This window comes from Mixophyes fleayi, chromosome 2, assembly GCF_038048845.1.
Source record: "Mixophyes fleayi isolate aMixFle1 chromosome 2, aMixFle1.hap1, whole genome shotgun sequence".
In the NCBI taxonomy this organism is placed as follows: domain Eukaryota; kingdom Metazoa; phylum Chordata; class Amphibia; order Anura; family Limnodynastidae; genus Mixophyes; species Mixophyes fleayi.
In genome coordinates this window covers 82,428,409-82,443,033 of record NC_134403.1, presented here as the reverse complement: position 1 = coordinate 82,443,033, position 14,625 = coordinate 82,428,409, and the positions used below count along the sequence as shown (strand labels likewise).

Genomic DNA, 14,625 nt, shown 5'->3' with positions numbered 1-14,625 from the left:
TCAGGTTCCTATTTTTACGGAAAATGATGTCAGGTCTTGTGGGAAGAATGGTGGCTAAAATGGGGTCCATACGTAGAATCTCCCAGTGTTTGGAGATGGTAGACCTTATTCTATTCTCACAGGAATTATAATTGGTGATAAAAGGGATACGTTCCTTCTGATTATCTCTGATTTTATGTTGTAGAAGGTCAGTTCTGTTGACCCCTTCTATTTTCGTCAGTGCTTCTGAAATAAGTTTGTCTGGGTACCCTCTTTCCTGAAATCGTTGTGCATACATATGTAGTTGCTCCCTACATTGGGAGTCACTACTGCAGTTTCTTTTAATCCTATAGAATTGGGAGTATGGGATGTTCGATTTCCATTTTCTTACATGGCCGCTCTTATAGTGGAGGTAACTATTAGTGTCAACTGTTTTAACGAAATTCTTCGTTTCAACCCTATCATTAATACCTGTCAGTACTAGATCTAGATATTCGATGTTAGTAGTACTCCGGTTAGCTGTGAATTTTAGATTATAATTATTAATACCAATGTATGTAAGGAATGAATTGATGGATTCCTCGTCACCTTCCCAAACCATCAGGATATCATCTATATATCTCTTGTAAACTTTGATGCATTGTGAAAAGGGGTTAGGTTTATATATATATTCACGTTCCCAGCTTCCCATGAACAAATTGGCGAAGCTGGGCGCAAAAATCGTGCCCATAGCTGTGCCACAGGTCTGGAGATAAAAGGTATCTGAGAATTTAAAATAATTGTGGGTTAGGATGAATTCCATCAGTTCGCACAGAAAATCCTTATGTTCTAAAGAGAGATTAGGGTCCGGATCTAAAAATTCTCTACAAGCTTTGATACCCTTGTCATGCTCAATTGCTGTGTATAGTGATTGCACATCAATGGTGAGCCAAGTATAGTTTGGGTTCCAACAGAAATCCTCAAAGAGGCTTAAAACACTAGTCGTGTCCTTAAGATAGGATTCAAGCTTGACAACGTATTTATTAAGAAAAATGTTAACATATTCAGAAATATGGGATGTGAGGGAATCTATACCAGCCACTATAGGTCTACCAGGGGGTTTAGTGAGTGTCTTGTGGATTTTTGGTAGAAAATAGAATACAGGGATGATGGGGTTCAGAACTAGTGAATATTGATATTCATCTTTGGTTAGTACGTTATTGCGTAAACCTTTTAGAAGAGTATTTCTTAGTTGAGATATAAAGTCTATGGTAGGGTCAGTTTGTAGTTTGGTGTAGGAGGCTGCATCGTTCAATAACCTCTCCGCTTCTTCTATGTATGCTGATCTATCTAGTAAGACCACTCCTCCCCCTTTATCAGCCTGTTTGATTATTATTTCTTTGTTATGGGCTAGGGTATCCATAGCTAAAAGTTCCTGTTTGGTGAGATTGGAGGTTTTCGGGTTGTTGTAATTTTCTCTACATAAATCTTTAGTTACCAATTCCTGAAAAAGATCGATATGGCTACTCCTAGATTCTAAAGGATAAAACTTGGAAGTGGGTTTTAGACCTGACTTGGACATATTTTCATAATTGGAGGTGATGGCTGTATCCTTTCTAGCAAAATGTCGTTTTAGCGTTAATTTCCTAGTATATTTATTAATGTCTATAAACATCTGGAATTTGTTGGGTTTGTGTGTAGGGGCGAAGGAGAGTCCCTTGCTCAACAGTGAAACTTCTGAGCTACTGAGTTGATGTTTTGATAAATTGAATATCCCATTCTCTTTTAACGTTCCATTGTTGATGAGTTGTACCTTTTTCTTTGCTTTTTGTATCCCCCCTCGCTTTCCCCTTCTTCCATGTGTCTGCGCTTCATGGGTGAGGCTATTTTGATATTTTCCTTGACATTGCGCTTGTTGCCCCCTCTTTCGTGTAACAAGCGTACTGGGGATAAAAAATCGTCACTGTCGCTAGCATCGATAGTGTCTAGTGTAAGGAATCTATTCCTAAGGGGTAGATGTTCCGCCGGTGGATGTTTCTTAGTAGGGGGGCTGTAGCGTGTTCTATCATGATTTTGTTTCGTAGTTCTCCACTGATGATCTAACCTGTGTGTGTTATCAGGATATGAGGAATAGTGATTCTTATGGAAGGATTGTGTTGTCTGTCTCTTCCATTGTTTGATGTTGTTTCTCTCATAATCCTGTTTGTCCCTGATGAACTTTTTTTCCTTTGTTCTAACAACTTCCAACTCTAACCTTTCAAGCTTTTTGTTTAGGACCTGTTCATTTATAGCATAGTCCTCTTGTGTTTTAAATGGTTCTAAAAGAACATCTTTGGTTTTAATTTCTTCCTCAATTTTATGAAATAGTTTTTTCTTTTCACGAATAATGAGTTTCATGAGGTTCAGGGAGCACTCATGTAGAGTTTGGTCCCAGTCTTTCATGAATTCAGTGTTATCGATTCCGAATGTGGGGGATTTGTTTATACGTAAACCCCTAGGGATGCGGTCAACAGATATATAGTGTTCCAAACCTTGGACATCCCACCATATGCGTGTTTCCTTAACAAACAATTTCTCTATGTCCCAGAAAAGACTATCCAAGTCTGATCGTGATTCCAGTATATTGGCATTTTCATTGAAAATCTTTTTACACCAGTCGGATCTATTAGTAATTCTGTCTGAGTTTTTCCACATATTGTTATTGTGGACAATACAATCTGTATGGCTGCCTGTTTAAATCAGAAACCAAAGAGATAGATGTAGACAACCAGATATAAACACTGGCGCTCAATGCAGTATTGTATAAATGAAGTGATAAAGTTAAACCCACATATACACCTCTTCCATGTGAGGAGGCAGCCTTCCTTCAAAACTCTGGCTGGTGAGGCCGAAAATAGATGTGGTAGGTGCAACAGAAGGAGGGCGCAATAGTGATGTCAACAGATTATACTGAACAAAGTGGGTACAGAATAGGTTGGCATAAGGATGTGATACAAATCTCTGGGTTGGTATCCAACAATGATGTAGTTGAACCAGTTCACAAATCCAAACGCTAGACAGAATGTTCAAGCATGACAGTCACTGATGTAAAGATAGTCAATTTCTAATGCCACAGTATGAGGTGTGCTAGCTAACCATATGGAGCTCGTTGAACAGAAGTAATACTGTTTGCGATTCAACAGATAGACAGGATTAAGTGGAATTGCGTGTAACGATACAGTTCACCAGATAACAAATCAAATAGGTGGGAGCGTACCAGAAAGTAAAATAAAACCAGCTTATCTGTATCAAGGTCTCCGACAGGAAATCTCAGCTCCGTCTGGTGTGTCAGGAACAGGCAAAACAGCAACTGCAGTATACAGTAGTTCTTAACCTCAGGCAGCCGTCCCCATACAGTCACCGCTCACAGTCTCCAATTAACCGTAATAGTAGAGATAGAGGAGCCATATAGTGTAGTAATTTATGTACAAAAAATTTATTCAGAAATCATATAAATGCACACTCACATTTAACAAGATAATAGTAAGCTTATCTGTAATTAGGCAGTAGGTCAGCTTGTACCAGTATGGATCCCTGGAGAGCTTCACAGGTATTACCAACGATCTCCACACAGAAGTATCAGGGTATAACCAATAGATGTCCAGGGTAGTGGTGTGACCTATACAAGCTTATAGCTAAGTGATGGGGCCTCAACGCGTTTCGTCTTGACAGACTTCTTCAGGAGGAAAAACAAGTGCCCACTCTCAGGGCTTGTTTAAATACCATGTATGGTGGCCATTTTGCGCATGCGCAGTGCGCGGACTCTACTGCGCATGCGCAGTGCGCAGGTGCTACTGCGCATGCGCGGGACACCCGCGACTACGCGGGTGCTGCAGGATGGATGATACTCTAAAGGTATCTATAAACATGTGGGGCAGAGTCTCTGGGCCCAAGTGGATCAAGTCAAGTGTCCTAAATAAGTTAAAAAGTCCAGAAAAAGGTTGATGAAACCGAGTGCGGCGGCCATCTTGGATAAGGGCATCTAACATAGATTGTCATCAAGTAGAGTCTACAGTGGCCATTTTAAGTCAGGGTGCCATAATAATCATTAGACTATCTTTAGAGTATCATCCATCCTGCAGCACCCGCGTAGTCGCGGGTGTCCCGCGCATGCGCAGTAGCACCTGCGCACTGCGCATGCGCAGTAGAGTCCGCGCACTGCGCATGCGCAAAATGGCCACCATACATGGTATTTAAACAAGCCCTGAGAGTGGGCACTTGTTTTTCCTCCTGAAGAAGTCTGTCAAGACGAAACGCGTTGAGGCCCCATCACTTAGCTATAAGCTTGTATAGGTCACACCACTACCCTGGACATCTATTGGTTATACCCTGATACTTCTGTGTGGAGATCGTTGGTAATACCTGTGAAGCTCTCCAGGGATCCATACTGGTACAAGCTGACCTACTGCCTAATTACAGATAAGCTTACTATTATCTTGTTAAATGTGAGTGTGCATTTATATGATTTCTGAATAAATTTTTTGTACATAAATTACTACACTATATGGCTCCTCTATCTCTACTATTACGGTTAATTGGAGACTGTGAGCGGTGACTGTATGGGGACGGCTGCCTGAGGTTAAGAACTACTGTATACTGCAGTTGCTGTTTTGCCTGTTCCTGACACACCAGACGGAGCTGAGATTTCCTGTCGGAGACCTTGATACAGATAAGCTGGTTTTATTTTACTTTCTGGTACGCTCCCACCTATTTGATTTGTTATCTGGTGAACTGTATCGTTACACGCAATTCCACTTAATCCTGTCTATCTGTTGAATCGCAAACAGTATTACTTCTGTTCAACGAGCTCCATATGGTTAGCTAGCACACCTCATACTGTGGCATTAGAAATTGACTATCTTTACATCAGTGACTGTCATGCTTGAACATTCTGTCTAGCGTTTGGATTTGTGAACTGGTTCAACTACATCATTGTTGGATACCAACCCAGAGATTTGTATCACATCCTTATGCCAACCTATTCTGTACCCACTTTGTTCAGTATAATCTGTTGACATCACTATTGCGCCCTCCTTCTGTTGCACCTACCACATCTATTTTCGGCCTCACCAGCCAGAGTTTTGAAGGAAGGCTGCCTCCTCACATGGAAGAGGTGTATATGTGGGTTTAACTTTATCACTTCATTTATACAATACTGCATTGAGCGCCAGTGTTTATATCTGGTTGTCTACATCTATCTCTTTGGTTTCTGATTTAAACAGGCAGCCATACAGATTGTATTGTCCACAATAACAATATGTGGAAAAACTCAGACAGAATTACTAATAGATCCGACTGGTGTAAAAAGATTTTCAATGAAAATGCCAATATACTGGAATCACGATCAGACTTGGATAGTCTTTTCTGGGACATAGAGAAATTGTTTGTTAAGGAAACACGCATATGGTGGGATGTCCAAGGTTTGGAACACTATATATCTGTTGACCGCATCCCTAGGGGTTTACGTATAAACAAATCCCCCACATTCGGAATCGATAACACTGAATTCATGAAAGACTGGGACCAAACTCTACATGAGTGCTCCCTGAACCTCATGAAACTCATTATTCGTGAAAAGAAAAAACTATTTCATAAAATTGAGGAAGAAATTAAAACCAAAGATGTTCTTTTAGAACCATTTAAAACACAAGAGGACTATGCTATAAATGAACAGGTCCTAAACAAAAAGCTTGAAAGGTTAGAGTTGGAAGTTGTTAGAACAAAGGAAAAAAAGTTCATCAGGGACAAACAGGATTATGAGAGAAACAACATCAAACAATGGAAGAGACAGACAACACAATCCTTCCATAAGAATCACTATTCCTCATATCCTGATAACACACACAGGTTAGATCATCAGTGGAGAACTACGAAACAAAATCATGATAGAACACGCTACAGCCCCCCTACTAAGAAACATCCACCGGCGGAACATCTACCCCTTAGGAATAGATTCCTTACACTAGACACTATCGATGCTAGCGACAGTGACGATTTTTTATCCCCAGTACGCTTGTTACACGAAAGAGGGGGCAACAAGCGCAATGTCAAGGAAAATATCAAAATAGCCTCACCCATGAAGCGCAGACACATGGAAGAAGGGGAAAGCGAGGGGGGATACAAAAAGCAAAGAAAAAGGTACAACTCATCAACAATGGAACGTTAAAAGAGAATGGGATATTCAATTTATCAAAACATCAACTCAGTAGCTCAGAAGTTTCACTGTTGAGCAAGGGACTCTCCTTCGCCCCTACACACAAACCCAACAAATTCCAGATGTTTATAGACATTAATAAATATACTAGGAAATTAACGCTAAAACGACATTTTGCTAGAAAGGATACAGCCATCACCTCCAATTATGAAAATATGTCCAAGTCAGGTCTAAAACCCACTTCCAAGTTTTATCCTTTAGAATCTAGGAGTAGCCATATCGATCTTTTTCAGGAATTGGTAACTAAAGATTTATGTAGAGAAAATTACAACAACCCGAAAACCTCCAATCTCACCAAACAGGAACTTTTAGCTATGGATACCCTAGCCCATAACAAAGAAATAATAATCAAACAGGCTGATAAAGGGGGAGGAGTGGTCTTACTAGATAGATCAGCATACATAGAAGAAGCGGAGAGGTTATTGAACGATGCAGCCTCCTACACCAAACTACAAACTGACCCTACCATAGACTTTATATCTCAACTAAGAAATACTCTTCTAAAAGGTTTACGCAATAACGTACTAACCAAAGATGAATATCAATATTCACTAGTTCTGAACCCCATCATCCCTGTATTCTATTTTCTACCAAAAATCCACAAGACACTCACTAAACCCCCTGGTAGACCTATAGTGGCTGGTATAGATTCCCTCACATCCCATATTTCTGAATATGTTAACATTTTTCTTAATAAATACGTTGTCAAGCTTGAATCCTATCTTAAGGACACGACTAGTGTTTTAAGCCTCTTTGAGGATTTCTGTTGGAACCCAAACTATACTTGGCTCACCATTGATGTGCAATCACTATACACAGCAATTGAGCATGACAAGGGTATCAAAGCTTGTAGAGAATTTTTAGATCCGGACCCTAATCTCTCTTTAGAACATAAGGATTTTCTGTGCGAACTGATGGAATTCATCCTAACCCACAATTATTTTAAATTCTCAGATACCTTTTATCTCCAGACCTGTGGCACAGCTATGGGCACGATTTTTGCGCCCAGCTTCGCCAATTTGTTCATGGGAAGCTGGGAACGTGAATATATATATAAACCTAACCCCTTTTCACAATGCATCAAAGTTTACAAGAGATATATAGATGATATCCTGATGGTTTGGGAAGGTGACGAGGAATCCATCAATTCATTCCTTACATACATTGGTATTAATAATTATAATCTAAAATTCACAGCTAACCGGAGTACTACTAACATCGAATATCTAGATCTAGTACTGACAGGTATTAATGATAGGGTTGAAACGAAGAATTTCGTTAAAACAGTTGACACTAATAGTTACCTCCACTATAAGAGCGGCCATGTAAGAAAATGGAAATCGAACATCCCATACTCCCAATTCTATAGGATTAAAAGAAACTGCAGTAGTGACTCCCAATGTAGGGAGCAACTACATATGTATGCACAACGATTTCAGGAAAGAGGGTACCCAGACAAACTTATTTCAGAAGCACTGACGAAAATAGAAGGGGTCAACAGAACTGACCTTCTACAACATAAAATCAGAGATAATCAGAAGGAACGTATCCCTTTTATCACCAATTATAATTCCTGTGAGAATAGAATAAGGTCTACCATCTCCAAACACTGGGAGATTCTACGTATGGACCCCATTTTAGCCACCATTCTTCCCACAAGACCTGACATCATTTTCCGTAAAAATAGGAACCTGAAAGATGCTCTGGCACCTAGTATGCTATCCGACATTCATACTAACACTTCCAATACATTTCCAGCGGTGAAGGGTTTTAACAAGTGCAGTCACTGCAATATTTGCAAGTTTGCAAGCCCCGATAAGAAAGTTTTTTATAACTATGACAACAGCCAGAAGTTTAACATAAAAGAATTTATGAATTGCCAAACATCCTCTGTTATATACCTGCTAGAATGTTCTTGTGGTCTTAAATACATTGGTAAAACAAAAAGACCACTAAAACTTAGAATTCAGGAACATGTTCGAAATATTAAAAACAAAATCGAATCCCATTCTGTTTCGAGACATTTTAACAAGAAACATAACTCTGACCCTAACCATCTGACATTTAAGGGAATAGAAAATGTACGCTTAGGATGCCGAGGAGGCGATCTCCAGTCCAAACTCTCCAAAAGGGAGATGTTTTGGATCTTTCAGCTGAACACCCTCACCCCTCATGGTCTCAATGAAGGCTATGAAATTGCACCTTTTTTATAGTAATGTTTCCTATTTCACTTGATTTAGACGTCCATCAACACCAGGGGGCTTACTGGGGTTGATGGCGATCTATGCATAGAAGCACCATTATTTTATGGTATTTGAGGTGCTTATGTTGGCACTGATTTGTCTGTATTTTTAGTTATTTTTAATATTGTTGCCTTATTATCTTTTAGCACATATTTATATATTTTTTAAGCATATGTCCTTAGCTGCAGTCATGTACTGTTTTATATATGCAGTGATTCTTATATGTTTAATATGTTTTATTTATTAATTGTGTTTAAACAACATTTTAATCTGCATTATCTTACTGTGCAAGTAATGATTATTATGGCACCCTGACTTAAAATGGCCACTGTAGACTCTACTTGATGACAATCTATGTTAGATGCCCTTATCCAAGATGGCCGCCGCACTCGGTTTCATCAACCTTTTTCTGGACTTTTTAACTTATTTAGGACACTTGACTTGATCCACTTGGGCCCAGAGACTCTGCCCCACATGTTTATAGATACCTTTAGAGTATCATCCATCCTGCAGCACCCGCGCATGCGCAGTAGAGTCCGCGCACTGCGCATGCGCAAAATGGCCACCATACATGGTATTTAAACAAGCCCTGAGAGTGGGCACTTGTTTTTCCTCCTGAAGAAGTCTGTCAAGACGAAACGCGTTGAGGCCCCATCACTTAGCTATAAGCTTGTATAGGTCACACCACTACCCTGGACATCTATTGGTTATACCCTGATACTTCTGTGTGGAGATCGTTGGTAATACCTGTGAAGCTCTCCAGGGATCCATACTGGTACAAGCTGACCTACTGCCTAATTACAGATAAGCTTACTATTATCTTGTTAAATGTGAGTGTGCATTTATATGATTTCTGAATAAATTTTTTGTACATAAATTACTACACTATATGGCTCCTCTATCTCTACTATTACGGTTAATTGGAGACTGTGAGCGGTGACTGTATGGGGACGGCTGCCTGAGGTTAAGAACTACTGTATACTGCAGTTGCTGTTTTGCCTGTTCCTGACACACCAGACGGAGCTGAGATTTCCTGTCGGAGACCTTGATACAGATAAGCTGGTTTTATTTTACTTTCTGGTACGCTCCCACCTATTTGATTTGTTATCTGGTGAACTGTATCGTTACACGCAATTCCACTTAATCCTGTCTATCTGTTGAATCGCAAACAGTATTACTTCTGTTCAACGAGCTCCATATGGTTAGCTAGCACACCTCATACTGTGGCATTAGAAATTGACTATCTTTACATCAGTGACTGTCATGCTTGAACATTCTGTCTAGCGTTTGGATTTGTGAACTGGTTCAACTACATCATTGTTGGATACCAACCCAGAGATTTGTATCACATCCTTATGCCAACCTATTCTGTACCCACTTTGTTCAGTATAATCTGTTGACATCACTATTGCGCCCTCCTTCTGTTGCACCTACCACATATATATATATATATATGTGTATGTACAGACATTCACACACACACATACAAATCGTTTGGGGTTCAAAATAAGGTTCAAATGTTTTAGGCAGGTGTGAATTTTTTTTTGAAAAAAATTCTGCACATTAGGAATGCTTTCAAAAATAGAAGTGTTAATATTTTATTTTTATCAATTAACAAAATGCAAAGTGGATGAACAGAAGAAAAATGTAATTCAAATTAATACTTGGTATGACCACGCTTTGCCTTCAAAACAGCATCAATACATCAATTCTTCTAGGTACATTTCCACACAGTTCTTGAAGGAACTCTACAGGGAGTTTGTTCCAAACATTTTGGAGAACTAACCACAGATCTTCTGTGGATGTAGGCTTGCTCAATCCTTCTGTCTCTTCAGGTAATCAGAGACAGACTCAATGATGATCAGGGCTCTGTGGTGGCCATATCATCATTTCCAGGACTCCTTGTTCTTCTGTATGATGAAGATAATTCTTAATGACATTTGCTGTATGTTTGGGTTCGCTGTCCTGCTGCAGAATAAATTTGGAGTCAATTAGACGTCTTCCTGATGGTATTGCATGATGGATAAGTACCTGCCTGTTATTCTCAGCATTGAGGACACCATTAATCCTGCCCAAATACCCAACTCAATTTGCTGAAATGCAGCCCCAAACTTGCAAGGAACACCCACCATGCTTCACTGTTGTCTGCAGACACTCATTATTGTACCACTCTCCAGCCCTTCGGCTCAGACTGGAGAAAAACAGTGGGACGGAGGTACACCCATCTACTGTTCGGATTTTATGGGCTGATCAAATGTCAGATCCTGGTTGTTTTTTTTCAAAGTGATGGGTGCCTTGCCAAGAAGAACACTTGCTTGCATTTGCAGGCACACTTGCACACTACATAGTAGACTTTTGGATGGAAGTTAGTATAAAGCCATATAATACACATGGTGAAACATACAGACCTAAAACATTGCAAAAATAACCAGCGTGGATACTAACATTAAGTGTAAGAATTGGCAAGCACTTTTGGGAACCAAAGGATTAGACTTACCTGTGTATATATATATCATATAATAATATATCAATGTAGCGTTTAAATGGTTAACAGGGCAGCCGATTGTCCTCCATCATCATCTATTTATATAGAGCCACCAATTACGAAGCGCCGCACAGAGAATATTTGTTATTCACAACAGTCCCTGCCCCATTGGAGCTTACAGTCTAAATTCCCTAACACACAAACTAAGGTTACATTTGTCAACAGACTCCACACAGATAAGGCCCTGGTTGGGAATTGAGCTAATGTACCCAGCTCTGTGAGACAGAAATGCTAACTACTGTGCCACCGTGCTGCCCCCGGTGTTGTCATAAATGGTGAACATATCCCTGCCATCAGTCCACTTTATTACTACAAAGTTTATTTTACATGCCTAATGGAATGGCTGGAGGCTAGCATTTGGTTACATGTTTATGATTACATGTTTATGTTAAATTTAATCAACAAACATCTTTATGGTTATTTGAAATAGATTTAATAAAGCCTTCACCACTTGATTGAAGCTCTGGTAGTGTTAGTACCTATTTGCTGGTGCTATATTTCTGCCTGTTGTCTCAGAAATGTTTTAATTGATTAGGTAGAGATGTTGATAGATGCTATCCCTTCGTGTGAAAAGATCATAGAAAATAGAACAACTATTGAAATGATTTCAACTCATCCAATGTTGTTAATGATATATAATGGAGTAACAAGCCAAAGACCACAACTGAATAGGATCTATTTCCTATAGCACTTCAGCTTGTCACACCCATCAGTTTTTGTATTCTACTAAAAATCTGCTAAACATCCTGAGATTCTAATAATGGATATTTAAAGAGACACAAAAGGATGTTATTTAGTAATAGCTCTGAAAGACTTCATGAGGTTGGTGGGAAAACCACACATAATCACTACTCAGGGATGAATCCAGGGGGAATAAGGTCCTGGGAATTATACTTTTCTTCTGGATAGCCTCCAAATTAAAGACCTTTCCCCCCTGTGGTGTTAAACATAAGCATTCCCAAGTACACAAGTGCACATATAAAGGTTTGCTTTCATCCTCCTAAAAGGATGCAAAGTGTTTTCACACCAGCAATGATGTATACAGACGATAACATGATACTGCTTGATGAGGTGTGCTCCCAGGAAGAGAGCAAAGTGGCAAATAAAATAACATAAAGTACACATAGAGGGAATTTTCTATAGAAAAGGATGGAGGAGAAATGTAGTTAATGCCCTCACAGACATTAGTTTTGTTATTATTATCTTAAATACATGAATTTATAGTGTTTTTAATGTATGTTTCCTTTAATTAAAGTATGAAATTATACTGTCTGTAGAAAATATAACTGTGAAACATTTAAACAACAGTGAGTTTATTGAGACAGAACAGGATAAAAAGAACAGTCTTACATATTATAAACTATAGTGTAAAAAAATATAGATGTTCCAGCAAATATTTTTTTTTATGTTTGTTGGTACCACAGTATTCCTAGAGTTTAATGATGGTAGAGCAACTGCAGGTTCGGAATAACATGGTTTGCTGATACTTTCATACAAGCAACCTTGGTTGATACCACTCTCTGCATTAGAGGAAAGCAGGCTAGTGACATCTCTTGGCCAGGAGCAATGCTGCGTGGCATCACATACAGTATTCTGCAGACTTTTAATATGCAGATGCCTCCAGCCAGCTCTGGACTTAGATACCTGTCACTGTCTGACTGTTCCACAATGGTGGCACTACCATCAGTGAGAGTATCATGAAAAAGTGGACTGTGAGAGAGGTTTATAGTCAGCTGGAGGGTAGCACTATAAAGACTTAACAGTGAAGATCACATAGCAATAATAACAATATAACATCTATTATTACTCTCCAATGCAATCTACTGTAATAGGTCTGTGTCCCTTACACAGTCGCTCCTTCTCATCCCAGCTACATACATGACAGATTTCCCTATGTACATTTAAAGAAATAAGGATCATTAGCTGTAATGATTTACTTCTCCAATTTGAATTACATTATGAGTTATACAATTATTAGGTGGTGTCGTTTTTCTTTCTGGGTAATAAAAGTTTACCTGTTGAAGTGAGATGCTCCATTAAGAAATGATGGCACCAAAGACAGTACGTTGAGGCTGCAGTTAAAGCCTTTGCAATTAGAATTACAAAAAGTTCCATTCACACAACAGGGGGTATATTTACTAAACTGCGGGTTTGAAACTTCGGAGCTGTTGTCTATAGCAACCAGAGTTATCATTTATTTAGTACATTTTACACAATGACAGCTAGAATCTGATTGGTTGCTATAGGCAACATCTCCTCTTTTTCAAACCCACAGTGTAGTAAATATAACCCCAGGAATCCTTACAGTATAACACTATATAATAAATTAAGAGTATCTGAAATGCGCAGCTAAGATACTGTAAATCATTAAACTTTGACTATTCTACATCCTGTTTTGTTATCACACATACTGGAAGAATTTATACTGTACAACGACTACAGTACATTGAATATTACAATGCCTACTAACTTAGAAGTTGACAAACCTAGGTAAAAGATTAGGAAGAAGGTAATGCATAAAGTTGGACTTACTCCAGGGTGCTTCTTCACCTGCTTTAAAAATGTTGAAAGCATCCACCCCATTCTGTCCCAGTAGGGTCTCTGTGCTGTCCTGCTGACTTGTGCAAGTAACGGGTCCCAGCCTGAGCCTCTGCTTAAGAGAGGATTATTTAAGGAGGGGGTGACAATACAGGGAGGTGGGTGTATACAGTATATTTGCAGCCTTCCCTTCTCTAAAATCCACTTCTACAATTCTTAACATAATTTTGTTTTAATAAGGTTGCAGGGGATGTAATTCAATTATTTGTCCACTATCTCATTCTCATTGTAGTCCATGGTTTATGCTGCCCCTGGTCTTCCTGTATGTATTGATCTCTCTCCCCTTTTTAGAGATCATTATTTCAGTGCAATGTCTATGGCTTTGATGTATTAAATGCAATTGCTTTTCTTCACAAGACATACGGTTGTATCGCTTAATTAAATGATTCAAAAAAAGTCTGTTAGAAACAGGAAAAGAAAGCAGATAAATAAAACTCAGTGATCAATGGGTCGTCCTTAGCCAGGAGTGTTGTAGCATAAAAGGAGTTATAAATATACATGCCCAGGCACAAAACATGCAATCACCATGCAATTCTGGGAAGATCTATCATCCTTTCTTTGGAAAACCATTGTGTACTAACAACTAATAAAGTTATTAATATTCATGTGAAATAAATATTCTATATAAGTCCACAACTGCCTAATTGTTATATTTGTATTAATTATATACTTCATTTGTAGGCAACAGTAAGGTAATTAAGCATATTATAATTTTTTGAGATTAGTTCATACTTGCTAACTCTCCCGGAATGTCCGGGAGACTCCTGCATTTTGCGAGAGTCTCCCGGACGAGTGTGGCAATCTCCCTGATAGGAAGTGGGCAGAATTCGGTTTAAACGCTGCGATTCACCACGGGGGCGGGGCCAAAATGACGCGATTTTGGCGCCCCGCCCCCTGCACGCCCACGTCCCAGCCGGCATCTCCCGGAAAAATAAATACAAATGTTGGCAAGTATGGATTAGTTTGGTGGGTGCTTGTAATGTGAGTTAAGAACAACTAGCCCCCTTTTATCTGCTGAGTGAGACTGA

The 14,625-nt window shown here is 39.2% G+C and overlaps 1 long non-coding RNA gene across 2 annotated transcripts in view; it reads right to left on the bottom strand.

Annotated features, from left to right (window-relative positions):
- The window catches only part of LOC142140168 (uncharacterized), a 40,682-nt gene extending 26,961 nt beyond the window's left edge, over positions 1–13,721 (bottom strand). Inside the window, exon 1 of one of the 2 annotated variants that reach the window (XR_012688315.1) lies at positions 13,532–13,721. This is a non-coding gene — a long non-coding RNA (uncharacterized LOC142140168). The remainder of the gene's footprint in view (positions 1–13,531) is intronic. The other variant, XR_012688314.1, reaches the window with a different exon arrangement.
- Between the last annotated feature and the right edge of the window lie 904 nt (positions 13,722–14,625).